The sequence below is a fragment of the Euphorbia lathyris genome, chromosome 2 (genome assembly GCF_963576675.1).
Source record: "Euphorbia lathyris chromosome 2, ddEupLath1.1, whole genome shotgun sequence".
Lineage (NCBI taxonomy): Eukaryota > Viridiplantae > Streptophyta > Magnoliopsida > Malpighiales > Euphorbiaceae > Euphorbia > Euphorbia lathyris.
Genome location: NC_088911.1, coordinates 19109583 through 19125379, shown reverse-complemented (window position 1 = coordinate 19125379; position 15797 = coordinate 19109583).

Below are 15797 nucleotides of genomic sequence, written 5' to 3'. Positions count from 1 at the left end.
TCATGCAAGCCTGCAGACTGCCTGAGCCTGTTCTTAATGAGCTTGACAAAATTAACCGGCGTTTCCTTTGGGGAGAGTCTGTAGAGGGGAAAAAGATTCACCTTGTCCCTTGAAAGGAGGTCTGCCAGCAGAAGAGTATGGGAGGTCTTGGGATAAGACAAGCTAAGGATAATAACAAAGTCTTATTAATGAAGCTCATCTGGAGAATGTGGCAATGCCCCTCCTCTCTTTGGGTTCGTCTTCTCTGTGGAAAGTATCGAAAAGACAAAATTTTTGGGGGCCCTAAGGAGAGAGTTGTCAATTGTTCTTTCCTCTAGAAAGGGCTTAGCGCTGTGTTTGCGGAGTTCTGCTCGGGGGTTGGCTTGGAGGTGGATAATGGCAAATCCATCAGTTTCTGGAATGATATCTGGATTGCGGACAAACCGTTATTAGAAGTGTATAGCTCCCCTCCGTCTAGTAATATCCGTAATTGGAGGATCGCCGATATGGTTGATTCTGAGGGGGATTGGATTTGGTCTATGTTTGACATCTTCTTTAGCCTGGATACTCTCCTTAGAATTAGAGGAGTGAAGATAAGTAATCAAGAGGAAGATAAGGATAGGCATTGCTGGGCCCTGACTAACAATGGAGCTTATTCCTGCAAATCGGCCTTTGAAGCATTTACCCTCAACAGATTTGGTCCTATCTCTGATACTTGGAAACTCATTTGGGCCCTAAAAATCCCTTACCGTATTAGGAGTTTCTTGTGGCTGGGGGTTAAGGACAGGTTGCTTTCTAATTCGGAAAGGCATAGACGGTATCTGGTGGATTCAGGAGCTTGCAGTAGATGCAGAGGCCATGATGAAACTTTGTGCCATGCTCTTAGGGACTGCTCTAAGAGTAAAGAGGTGTGGAAGAAAATTCTCCCACACCACATTCTTTCTTCCTTCCTTGCCCACTCTGAGCGTGACTGGTTCTCTGATGGTGTTAGTGGGAAGTTACTGGCGAACATGGAGCATGGCGATATTTTCTTTGCTATCATCTGTCACCAAATTTGGAAGTGGAGGAACGATGAGATTTTTGGTGATAAAGCTGTTTTTATTCCTAACTTAGCTGAGTTCTTCTCGAAAAAACTCTCTAATATTACTGAGAGTTTCAAAGCGGATTCCCTTGCCAGATCTACCCAGAAGAAAGATGTCCACCTCCTTGGTTGGAGCAGGCCGAGAGAAGGGGTGGTGAAATTGAATACGGATGGCTCTTGCCTCAATGATGGGAAGATTACTGTCGGAGGTGTTCTTAGAGATGCTGGGGGCGCCTGGCTGTCTGGGTTCACCCAGAATCTGGGGTTGGGCTCTTCCTTTTCAGCGGAGCTTTGGGATATTCTCTCTGGTATCAAGTTTGCCAAGAGTCTGGGTTTAAAGTTGTTATCTGTTGAGTCTGATAACATGGAGGCCATTAAAATGATTTCTGATAATCATGCTATTTGTCTTAATAGCCGAAACCTTATCAAAGCTATTAAAAGTCTCTGCTCTTCCTTTGAGTTCATAAAGTTCAGCCACATTTTCAGAGAGCAAAACCGGGTTGCTGATCGCTTGGCGGCGGCTGGTCATGAGGGGATGTTGGGCGTCACTACCCTTTCTGATCCTCCTATTTTTCTCTTTTCTCTTCTTTTAAAAGATATGATTGAAGTTAGCTTCCCTAGACTGATCTCAGGATAGGTTTTTTTTGGTTGGTTTTTTTTTCCCTTTCCTGTTTCTACCGAAAAAAAGTTAACAAATTAATTAAATAAAATTGGTGAATTTGCCCTCTCTATATTTTTTTTTGGTTGAAATTGCCCTCTCTATATTATGATAGGCCAATAACATTAACACACAGGAGATATGTAATTTTTGGGAATTTGAAACAATATCGAGAATAAATTAATATTATAAAAAAATATAAAAATCCAAAATATACATGAATCGGGTCAATAAATTTTTTCCAGAAAAAGTCAAAAGAAATGGGCTTTTTACGTCATGTGATTAAAAATAAATAAATGAACAGAAAGGTGATTTCCATGTCATGTTTGTCAAGGCATATGAGTGTGCAGTGACGTGGATGGATTGCATTTTGCCCATCATTTTCTTAGCTTTACTTAATATTCAAAAGATTAATATTTGCTTGAAATGGATTTCTTTTTAATTAATTTCATGATTTCTTGGTTTCTAGTTTTCTCATCTTTTAAGCTTCCACTTCAAGCCCACATACGTTGAAAGCAAAAGCAAAATCAACCACAAATTCTTTAGGGTAAAATACATGAATATCATAATTAAGTACAAAATTACAATTAAGTCATATCACCAAATTTATTTTTTTGGTAGGAACAGGAAAAGAAAAGAGAAAAAAACAAAACCAAAAACCTAGCATGGGATTAGCCTAATGAAGCTAACCCCACCACATTTTCCAAAAGAAGAGAAGAAAGATAATCAGGAGGATAAGAAAAGGTTGTGACGCCCAACATCCTCTCATGACCAGCAGCCGCCAAACGATCCGCTACCCGGTTATGTTCTCTGAAGACATGGCTGAAATTTATGAAATCAAAGGAAGAGCAAAACCTTCTACTTCCTTTGATTAGATTTTGGCTATTTAAACAAATAGCATTTTTATCGGAAATCATTTTGATAGCCTCAAGGTTGTCAGATTCAACAATCAACTTCTTCAAACCCAGACTCTTGGCAAGTTTAAGGCCAGAAAAAATCCTCCAAAGCTCAGCCGAAAAGGACGAACCCAAACCCAGATTCTGAGCGAACCCAGACAACCAGACACCCCCATTATCTCTCAGAACACCTCCTGCAGCAATCTTACCGTCCTTAAGGCAAGATCCATCCGTGTTTAATTTCACCACCCCTTCCCTAGGCCTGCACCAACCAAGGAGGTGAACAGTATTCTTCTGGGTCGACCTAGCAAGAGAATCTCCTTTGAAGCTATCAGTAATATTGAATAATTTTTCCGAGAAGAACTCAACTAAATTAGGAATAGAAACAGTTTTACTTCCAAAGATCTCCTCATTCCTCCACTTCCAAATCTGGTGACAGACAATAGCAAAGAAAATATCACCATGCTCAATGTTAGCCAACAACTTCCCACTAACTCCATCTTTAAACCAGTCATGATCAGAGTGAGCCAAGAAAGTAGAAAGCAGGTGGTGAGAAAGAACTTTTCTCCACACCTCTTTACTCCTAGTACAGTCCCTAAGAGCATGGCAAATAGTTTCAACATGCCCTCTGCATCTGCTACAAGCACCTGAATCCACCAAATGCCGTCTATTTCTATCCGAATTAGTGAGTAGCCTATCCTTAACACCAAGCCACAGAAAGCTCCTAATGCGGTAAGGAATTTTTAAAGCCCAAATGATTTTCCAAACTTCAAAGTGAGGACCCGTCCCATTTTGGTTGAAAGCCACAAAGGCAGACTTGCAGGTATAAGCCACATTGTTTGTCAATGCCCAACAATGACTATCCCTATCTTCCTCATTGTTACTTATCTTAACCCCTCTAATCCTCAGGAGCGTATCCAGACTAAAAAAAGAGTCAAATTTAGACCAAATCCAATCCCCCTCAGAATCCACCACATCAACAATCCTCCAATTGCGGATATTACTAGGCGGCGGGGAGTTACACACCTCTAATAAAGATTTGCCTCCAATCTATATGTCATTCCAGAAGCTGATGGACTTACCATTCCCCACCTCCCAACCTATCCCAGAGCAAAACTCTGAAAACACAGTACTGAGGCCTTTCCAAAGAAAAGAACAATTGACAACTCTCTCCTTGGGACCCTCAAAAATCTTATCTTTTCTATATTTCCCACAAAGAAAACGAACCCAAAGAGAAGAGGGGAGTTGCCACATTCTCCACAGAAGCTTCATTAATAAAACTTTGTTATTGTCCTTGGCTTGTCTAATCCCCAGGCCTCCCATGTTTTTAGGTTGGCAAACCTCCTTCCAAGGAATAAGGTGGATCTTTTTTCCCACCGCAGAGTCCCCCCAAAGGAAACGCCGATTGATTTTATCAAGATCATTAAGAACAGGCTCAGGCAATCTACAAGCTTGCATAATATGATTAGGAGCCGCACAATTGACAGACTGAATCAAAGTAAGACGGCCAGAAAGAGAAAGAGTTTTAGCTTTCCAACTGGCACATTTACCATTAGTTTTGTCTAGAGTCTCTTTAAACAAGGCTTTGGAGACTCTGTCACTATGGAGGGGAACCCCCAGATACTTACCCAAAGAATTAGTCAGAGGAATACCAGATATTTCACTTAGCCTTTTGCAGACACCCTTACTCATGTTTTTAGAACACAACATCTGGGATTTTTGGATATTGATCTTCTGGCCAGAAGCAGCGCAAAAACAGTTAAGGATATCCATAACCACACCAATTTGCTCCTCATTCCCTTCCACAAAGATCATAACATTTAAGAACAAATGAGTAATCGAAGGACAGAATTTGTTAATGGAAACTGGATGGAAATTTCCATTGCCCACAGCCTCTTGGATAAGGTGAGACAATCTTTCCATAGCAATAACAAATAAGAAAGGGCTCATGGGGTCCCCTTGACGGATACCCCTGGAAGGAGTAAACTCCTCCGACATATCTCCATTGATTAAAACCTAAAAAACAGGAGAAGAAATGCAGACCTCGATCAATCTCCTCCAACTATCCGGGATACCAGCTCTCTTCAGACTATCCAGAAGAAAACTCCAGTTTAAGCGGTCATAAGCTTTCTCCAGATCCAGCTTCAGAGCCACAATACCTCCCCTACCCTTTTTAATTTTCATGGAATGAACCATCTCTTAGACTATAACAACATTATCCATCATCTGTCTGCCAGGAACAAAACTGCATTGATTCTGGCTAATAATCTCTGGAAGAATACACCGGAGTCTATTAGCCACAATTTTTGTAATAGCTTTGTACAACACATTACAAAGACTAATAGGCCTCATTTGTAAAAAGGAGGACGGTTTCTCAACTTTTGGAATCAAGACCAGAAGAGTTTTATTCACAAGCCTAATATCGTCGGAACCACTGAAAACTCCTTTAACAAAACTGTAAATGCCTTCCTTCACAGTATCCCAATGCTTGTGATAAAAACTGGTAGGAATACCATCAATCCCAGGAGCTTTGGTAGCTCCAATACTCGAGAATGCCAGATCAATCTCTTTCTGGTCAATAGGATGGAAAGCTTCCCGAATTGTTTCCTCTTCCAACCTAGGAAACGAAGTCCTAGAAAGAGCTTTATCCAGATCCACATTCTCCTCTTTAAATAAGTCTTTATAAAAATTAAGGGCCAAGCGACGAATGTCCTCATCCTCACAGACCCAATCTCCATTTGAATCTTTGATAGCATCGATCTGATTCCTCTGCCTTCTAATAATAGTAGAAAGATGGAAAAACCTGGTATTGCGATCTGCATCTTTGATCCAAGCCTTTCTAGATTTCTGAAACCAAAGTAGCTCTTCCTGCCTCAGCACAGCTTCCAATTCGTTCTGGAGAGTTCTAAGAAGACCATTCAGACTATGATCAAAACTAATCTCCAAATTACGTTGAATGCCTTCGATTCTGCTTAAAAGTTTATTCTTTCTTCTGATAATGTGGCCAAAGATGTTTTTATTCCATCCCACCACATTCCTTCTAAACCCCTTAGCAGCAAGGAGAATATTGGAGTGGGGCTGCCAATTGTCCTGAACAAAGTTTTTAAACTCAGGGTGAGATTCCCAGGCCACCTGGTACCTAAAAGGTCTGTCCCCTTTAGGCCGATGGCTTTTAACCAACTTAACTAAATTAGGACAGTGATCAGAGTGATGGAAAGGGAGATTCAACACATTCACTTCAAGAAATCTATAGATAGCCGCAATATTCGCATAAACTTTGTCCAAACGAACAGAAACACTATTACGTTTCCAAGTAAATCTATGACCAGCAGCTCCCAGATCAGAAAGCCCACACAAATCCATATTCTGCTTATGGTTGAGACACCGGTTCACATAGTGGTTCCCACCCCCTCTTTGATCGCTCATAAGGGCAATATCATTAAAATCCCCAGCCACAAACCAAGCATCCAAAATACTCGTACTCATAGTATACAGGACCTCCCACAACCTTTTACGAATGGCCATGATAGGATCAGCATAAAAAAAGGTGATAAAGAAGGGTTTATTACCATTCATAAATCATAAATCCTAGAAAATATGTTATAGACTTCTAATTTATAAATTTTAATCTTTAAAGTATATTAAAAGTACTGATTTTACTAGTTTGACATAATCCAAAATTATGACTTAACGTAGTTGTGAATAGTTTTTAAAATATGAATTTCTGTGTAATTTTCCCAATTCTTTAATACTTATATATATATATATATATATATATATATATATATATATATATATATATGGGGTCTGCCCATCTATATGAAAATTTTGAGTTGGAATTGTCGTGGCTTGGGGCATGCCAAGGCAATTCTTGTTGTTTGTGAGCTTGTTAGAGTTCACAAACCGGATGTGGTGTTTCTGTCTGAGACATTGGTGTGTAAAGCACGTATTGAATTCATTAGGAGCAAAATTAGATTTGATGGCTGCTTTGTGGTTGACTGTGTAGGACGTAGTGGTGGGATGTGTATTTTATGGAGAGAGGTTGGGGGAGTGCTCACTCTTATCTTTTTCTAATAATCACATAGATATGGAAATTATGGATTCGGTTAAAGGGAACTGGAGATTAACTGGATTTTATGGGTACCCGGACAGGGCTAAAAGAAGAGTATCCTGGGATTTACTGCGCTCTATTACCTTCGCTTCGTCATTGCCATGGACGATAATTGGTGATTTTAATGATCTTCTTTCCCTAGATGATAAAAAAAGGTGAGCACGATCACCCTAACTGGTGTTTTCAAGGATTTAGAGAAGCGATAAGTGATTGTGGTTTACTCGATTTGCCATGGAGGGGTTATCCATTTAGATGGATCAGGCATAGAGGTAAATGGAATGAAGTGCAAGAAAATCTTGATAGGGCAATGGCCAATTCCGATTGGCTACTACTTTTTCCTGAAGCATCATTGCTTAATATCACGGTGCCCCTATCGGATCACAGTCCGATTCTGGTGAACACGCTTGCAGAAATTGAGAGTCGACCGTGTAGGAGATTTATGTTTGAAAGAAAGTGGTTTAGAGAGGCAGCATTATAGGAAACGGTAAAGGAGAGCTGGAATAAGGCTGATTTTATACCACTACTGGATAAATTAGATGTTGTGTCAAGTTCACTTGATCGTTGGGGCAGGGGTTTACTACGGGCTGAGTGTGAGGAGGTGAGTACGTGCTCAGCAAGACTTTATCAATTAAGAGAGGCGAACTCTAGGACAGCGGCTGAAGAATATGAAGAGGTAAGAATAAAATTGATTAACAAACTTCTAAAATAGGAAGACCATTGGAGATAGAGAGCAAAAATTGATTGGTTTAGAGATGGGGATTCCAATACGAAATTGTTTCATGCTTATGCAAATGGTAGACAAAAGAGGAATAAAATTATGAAATTACAAAGGGATGATGGGAGCTAGACGTCGAGTACGGATGGGTTAGGCGAAGTGGAGATTTCCTATTTTAAAAATTTGTTTGATGATGCTGGTTTGGGGCGGGCAATGGGGAATGATTCGGGAGGCTCATTGATTTGTCATCTGTTTGCAATTTAATCAAAACAAAGGTCACATCCCTGGATAATCAAAAATTAACTGAACCATTTACCCTTGATGAGTTCCGGGTGGCGCTTTTTGACATGCACCCGGACAAGGCCCCCGGCCCGGATGGTTTTAATACTGGCTTTTTTCAGCGATTTTGGTTGTTGATCGGTCCTTCGATTTTTCAAGTAGGTAAAACATGGTTGGAGATGGGTAAGTTCCCTCCTACTCTAAATGATTCAATTATTACCCCTCATCCCGAAATGTGAACAACCTTTGTCTATGAAGGACTTGGACCCATTGCTTTGTGCAATGTGATTTATAAAATCATCTCAAAAGTTCTTGCAAATCGATTAAAAGAAGTTCTTCCTAATCTCATATCAGAATCTCAATCCGCCTTTATTAAAGGTAGATCAATTCATGATAATATTTTGATTGCTTTTGAAATAATTCATAGTATGAAAAGAAATATTGGAAGAAAAAAGGGGGAGGTTGCACTTAAGATAGATATAAGCAAAGCATATGATAGAGTTAGTTGGGATTATTTGTCAAATGTTCTTAGGAAGCTGGGATTCTCGGAGGTGTGGATTGGATATATAATGCTTTGTGTTAAATCAGTTAAATATTCAATTAAAGTTAATGATCGAATTGTTGGCCCTTTTTCCCCTCGGAGAGGATTGAGGCAAGGAGATCCACTATCGCCTTATTTATTTCTATTATGTGTTGAAGGGTTGTCTGCTTTGATTTTGGATGCAGAAAGAAGGGGGGTTATTCATGGAGCTAAAGTGAATAAAAGGGCACCATCAATCTCTCATTTATTGTTTGCTGATGATGTTTTTTTGTTTGTTTAAGCAAATATTGAGGAGTGTAGGGAATTAAAGAAGTTGCTAAATTTGTATGAACTTGCTTCGGGACAAGCTGTCAGTTTTACTAAATCAGGCATACTGTGTAGCAATAATGTACACCCGATGCTAGTTGAGGGGATCTCATCTATTTTGGAAGTTTCTCAACTTATCAATACAGGTCGGTTCCTTGGTTTACCTTCACTTTTAGGAAGAAAGAAGAAGGTGATAGTTGCATTCTTAAAAGATAAACTATGGAAGAAAATTCAATCTTGGAGATCTAAGCCCTTATCTAAAGTTGGTAAAGATACTCTAATCAGAGCAACAGGTCAGGCTTTGCCGGTTTACTTTATGAGTGTTTTTATGCTTCCTATTTCAACTGCTGAAGAACTTCAAAAGATGTTGAATTCATTTTGGTGGGGTAATAAGAGGGATGGTTCAAGAGGGATAAATTGGTTGGCTTGGGATAAAATGTGTATTCATAAAGATGGTGGTGGATTGGGTTTCCGAGATTTCACTGCCTTTAATTTAGCAATGCTGGGAAAACAAGGTTGGCGGTTACAGTCAGCCACTGAGTCTTTGGCCAGTAAATTTTTTAGAGCAAAATACTATCCAAATGGGGATTTTCTAAAAGCTAGGTTAGGTCACTCACCAAGCTATATTTGGCGAAGTATTTGGGGTTCTCAGTTATTGTTGCAAAAAGGTAGGCGGTGGAAAATTGGAGATGGTACGTCTATCAATGTATGGAAAGATCCATGGTTAAGAGATTCGCCTTCTATGACAATCTCTACCGCAATGGTTGAAGGGTTGGAAAGTTTGAAAGTAAGCGATCTCTTTATCCCTAGAACAATTGAATGCGATGTTGAACTATTACAAGAAATCTTTTCGGAACAAGATGTAATGGCCATCATTCGATCAACTCCGCGTGTGTTAGGAAGAAAAGACCAATTTATATGGAATGCTTCCCGTGATGGGTGTTATTCAGTTCGTAGTGCATACCGCTTAGGAATGGAGGAAATACCAAGTAGTGCACATCTTAGAGTTGAGGGGGAGTGGCAAAAGATTTGGAGAGCTAATGTGCCATTTAAGGTCAGGCATTTTTGTTAGAGGCTTGTTCGTGATTGTATCCCAACCCGTCACCGGCTCAGGTGTCGTGGGATTAACATGGAAGATGATTGTGTTATATGTGCACGGGACTTGGAGGATAATTGGCATTTATTTGTGTTATGTCCAAAAGTCATGGAAATTTGGAGGAAAGCGGGCCTTGCTAATTTAATTGAACAATCAAACCTTGATGCGGATAACTTTGCGAGCTTCTTTTTCTATTTTTGCAGATTACCCGAAGCAAGGAATATTGAGATTTTTATGATGCTGCTGTGGTCATGGTGGGGGACGAGGAATGACTACTTTTGGAATCGAAAATCTGCAACCGCCGTTGAGGTCGTTGTGAGGAGCAGGCGTTGTCTTGCGGACTGGAAGACGGCTAGGGAGCAGAGTACAATTCCTTCCGCGACACCTAGGGAGGACGACTGCTAGAAATTATGGCACCGACCACCGACTGATGTTGTTTCCTGTTGCACTGATGCAAGCATATTTACAATTTTTGGAAAAACAGGAGGTAGTGCAGTATTTAGAGATTCACATGGTGCCTTTATCTCGACTCGGACAAATCTAGTGGAAGGAATTATGGAAGTTAGGGAGGCGGAAGCTTGGGCGGTCTTACATGCACTCGAATGGACCATTGAGGCAGGTTACAATAAAATTCAATTAGAATCTGATTCCTCGATCACAGTTAAAGCTATCCTTTCAGGAAGTTTGGATCAGTCAGAGTTTGGTGATATTATTGGGCAATGTCGCACACTTTTATCATCTCAAAACGGTTACACTATCTGTTTCATTAGAAGATAAGCAAACGGTTTAGCTCATGCTTTTGCTAGAGCGGCCTCCCAATTTGCTAGTCAGTTTTACTTTGATATTATCCCTAGTGGTTTTCCTCTTTCTGTGTTAAACTTTTACCGGCTTTTGGCTCATTAATGATATTTAGCTTCAAATAAAAATACTGCTTAGTTGTTTTTTTTTAATTATTGTTGTTAGTATGTACAAAATATTTAATATAAATATATTTTAAATTAATTAAAAATTAAATAACAAAAAATATAATAAAAATAATAATTTATTGAATTGCATAGAACATTGTTTTTTTTATAATGGTATAATACAAATTGTAATGATAATCATGAAAAACTTTAAAAATGAATTTTTTGTGGAAAATTGAAAAGTTATTGGTTCAAGAAAGATAAAAAAAATGTTTTATAAATCTAATCTAACTGAGTATAAAATTACAAAAAAATCCAAAAAGTGAAAACAAACGTCCCATCTAAAAGAATTATTATTTCATTATCTAAAAAACTCTCTGTTCAATATATTTTCTTAGAGTAAATTACATCAATAGTACCTGAATTTTACCTTAATTCACACTTTGGTACCTAGATTACATTTTGTCCCGAAAATATACCTGAACTAACGATGACCGGACAATTTAGTACATTTTACCGGTCAATAACCGGTCAATTTCGGATTTGATGAGTAAATTATACTAATGGTACCTAAACTTTACCCTAATTCACACTTTGGTACCTAAATTTCATTTTGTCCAAAAAATATACTTCAAGTAAAGATGAATCGATAATTTAGTATATTTGACCAGTCAACGTGAGTTTGACCGTTTTAAATTAGAAATTTAGACCCATCATACACTCAATTAACATATGCAATACTACCTTTTAGCTCTACATATATATTAAATGGTAGTATTATAATTTTATGTTAATTGAGTGTATTGTAGGTCCTAATTTTTAATTCAAAATGGTCAAACTCTCGTTGATTGGTCACTAACCGATCAGATGTACTAAATTATCCGGTCACCTTCACTTGAGTTATATTTTTAGGACAAAAAAATCCAGGTACCAAAGTGTAAATTAGGAAAAGTTCAGGTACTATTGATGTAATTTACTCAGACAAACTTGCATTGACCGGTCATTTATCGGTAAAATTTACTAAATTGTCCGGTCATCGTTACTTCGGGTATTTTTTTGAGACAAAATGTAATCTAGGTACCAAAGTGTAAAATAGGTAAAGTTCAAGTACTATTGGTGTAATTTACCCTATTTTCTTATTACATAATGAATTTCACATAAGGAATTAAAGCTAAAAGGTAAGATGAGCTCTCTTTACCTAATCCAAGATGGGGTTTAAAAATAAATTTTGGTACTCTTTGGAGTGTACTAAGTGTTGTATAAACACAATAATAGTTAGTATAAATTATAATTAATGAAACAAAATATATATGATTGAATGTGTAGAATGAAATGGCACATGCAGACAGAGAATTATAGTTTGTCCATTCTTAATTATTTATAACCCACTCACTCACTAATTAGTTAGAAGGTGTGTCTTTAATTAGGTTCAAGAGAATTACAGCAAACCAAGTTTAGTATGGACAGGACAAAGATTTGTTGTTGTGACCACCAAAGTCTCTAAAATTTAGATCCTCGTTTTGTTTTACATACTGTTTGTTGTTACGGTTTTGTTGTTACATTTTGATATTGGAAAATGCTACTTTTCTAAAAAGATGCGATTTCATGCTTTTTTAAAATATTACCTTTTATGTATAAAAGACAAATAGGAAGTCATTAACCAAATACCTAAAAATCTCATTTTTCAAATGAAAAGACAAACACGAATAATAAAAAGTAGCAATCAAACACTTACTCCAGGAGTACCCTAAAATTTTCCCTCTTCAACTACACAAAACTACCTCATCAGAAACAATACATTTATGTCCCTTACAAGTACAACTCTACTAATACTAATACTAAACTTTAAAAAAAATCTATTAAAATATTAATGAAATAATACATTTAGGTAAATTATACTCATGACCATTCAACTTTACTCATTTTTTATAACATAAAGTCACTCAACTTTACATTTTCTAATATTATGGCAACTAAACTTTAATTAACGTCTCAAAATGATCGTTAATGAGCTCAAAATGGAAAAGTCTCAGAATTAAAGTTGTTTAGAACTACATTTACCATGGAGCCGCATTTTTTATTTTCCGAAATCACCATTTAGGGAGCTTACTCTCTTCAAACATTCATTTTCTCTATTCTAACTAAACAATACCTAAATCATCTCAAAACAAAAAAGTTAAAGAATTAAAGAAATGAAAGGAAGAATTGAACTTACATAGTTTCGAAGCTTGGAAGAAAAATGAAGAAGGAAAAATGTGAGAAGATCCAGTAAAAGAAAATGAGTCACTCCAAGCCTCCTTTTATAGAATTTGATAGCGAGATGGAGAAACGACACCTTCAATGTAGACCCTTAGCGATAAAACTTTTTGGAACTCGAAGATTTTATTTGTTCATTTACTCTTGTGTATCCCTAGACACGTGTCGAGTTGATGTGGGGATATGAAACGGTGGAAAAGACGCCTACAAGAAGAGTTGCACGCTCTATAGTAGTGACGTCAGATTTACAGAGTGCATTGGGACGTCTCACCTACCAAGAAGAGAATATACAACACGACACGAAAACATCAATATGCTGGTAGGGAAGCATAATTTCTACTTCTGTTAAAATGTCGAATCTTACTCAAATTTGCCAATCCCTTTGGATGTTGAAGGGGGCATCTGATATCATGTGAATATAAGGACATGTACATGTGTCATCGTCTGAAAAGCTTAGGGATGTGTGGAGCCTTCAGATCAAATAACGCAAGGATATGTAACTGTTAAGACATGTGAACCAATAAGAGTTATCCCGAATGAACACCAGAATAAGGATCCTCAATACACACCGAAAATCTAGGGATTATAGTTTGGACAAACTACAAACTGCTTAAATTACATCTTCCATCCAAGAGTCGACATTTGTCTTGAAAAGAGACTGGAGTGCACATATTGAACCGACTACCAAAAAAAATTCAAGCAACCTATATAAATGGAATGCAATATCATAGTCAATGTACATATAAACATCTATTGTAATTCATATTTAATTGCTTAATGCTCACCCTCCTAAACTAGTTAACTTAAGAATTAGAATGGCATCATTGGTCAATCGCTCTGCCTTACCTCAAGCATAGAAGGGATTCCAGCCATCATCGGAGCACTATCACCAGATTCTATCGTATCACCGGTGGGTTGGGGATGTAATGACATTGTATGCCCATTTACCTCGGTCTAATGTAATCGGTAATAAATTAAAATATGAAGATATTGTTAACGATATTTTCGTAATATTGCCAATTTCAACCTTGTCACGTATGAATTGAGTGCGGACGTGCCAGGAAAATTAATTCCTAATTAATTTGGATGGTTAAAGTGATGAAAATATGCACGAAAAACTTGATTTCTAAACGAAACGATTGGCGAGGGATGCAAGGATTGAAAAAGTCTTTCTTGGGTTCCTAGTGCTGCCATAGAAGCTTTACTAGAATGATAATTGCTACCAAAAATAAATTAAGAAAACTTAAATGAGAATTTGACACGATGATTTTGAGGAAAAGTCAATTTTATTAATAATTAATGGTTTAATTACAAGAAATTGGTGAAATATGAGCAATTATAATCCAATTTATGTCTATCACAAAGATAGCTAAATCAATTGTAGATGTTGATTATAAAATAAAATATGAACGTTACAACAATTGGAATGTGGAAATGAAATAACAGAATTGAAATATTACGAAATAGAATCAAAAGCGATTTGAAACGACAAACTTGGGGCCACTAAATGGCTAGCTTCGACAAGTCTTCAATTGAAGTTGGCCTTGATTCCACGAGTGCGAGAGCGTCTTGAACGAATGATCGTTGATATGAACCTTGAATGCAAAAGCTTAATTTTGATTTGACGGTGAACGAATTGGATGCTTGAGGAATTTTAGGTTTAGGATCAGGATTGACAAATGATTTTGAATTGGATATCGAATATGAGAACCTAAACGATGTTAAATAAAGTAAGAGGGACGACTCTAGATTGAATTGACTTGGTGTCACAAAAACTAAATAGAAACAGATTTTTGAAAGCTGAAACATAAAATCAAAACGCAAAAACGTGTATAAAATGAGTTTCCAAACACAGCATTGAGTGAAACAAAAGCTTAAAATTAAATTCAGGATGTTAGGAATAAGAATAAAGCCAAATTTAGAACTAAACTGGACTTGAAATGAACTAAATAAGGCCACGAAGATGGATGGGAAGAATGTGGAAAAGAAGAACGAAAAGCGGAAATTATGAACTTTGGGCAACGAAAACTCTAAAAATCAGCCTTGGAATAGACGAACTAAGAAAAGAAAGCTAAGAATTACTCACTTAGAGCTGGAAAAACTCCAAAATCAAGGCAAAAAGCAAAGGAAAAGACTCAAAAGTTAGGAAGAGAGGATTGTATTGGATGTATTGGATGTGTTTGTTGTGTTGAATTAAGGAGGAAAGGGGTGTATGTATAGTTGAAGAGGTTAGTTATGGTTGTAAATATCCCCTAACTTTCCTCCACTAACTACTAACCTCCCTTATTTTTAGTTTATTTAGGTGCTAGGAAGGTGGTTAGTTAGAGTTAGAATAAGCATAGCAACTAACTTAACTATAAATTGCCATGTTCTAGGTATATTCTTTAACTTCTAAACTTTAATTCTTTTTCATATGGATCTGAATTAGGCTCATGAATATATCCTGGATACCCTAGGATGTCTAGTTTTTGAACCTTTTGACTTGTGAAAAAATTGTTTGTTTGATATCTCAAAAGGTTAGTTGGAGTGACGTTGGTACGTCAGACACGTACTTTAACTACCAAAATTTATTTCTCCCTTCATATGGATTCGAATTAGGCCCACGAATATAACTTAGATTCCTCAGAATGTCTAGTTTCTAAAAAGTTTGACATAGTAAAAAAATTCGTCTGTTGAAATGATGTTGGTACGGTTGAAAAAATAAGAAAAATTGATCTTTGTGTTTTTCTTCTTTTACTTTAGAACTGGAGGCCAGCTCGTTGAGCTGACCCTCAGAATGTCCTTGCTGACTTACTTGGGCTCCATCTCGTCGAGTTGGAGGCCAATGAATGCCGGAGGGACGTTTTTTTCTTTATTTTTAATTTTTTTATACTTTGCAAAAAAAATTATAATATGCTTCTAAAAAATAAAATTTATTTTATAGGCCAACATATATATTAACCAACAAAAATCGAACTACGATTTTTTACCGAAA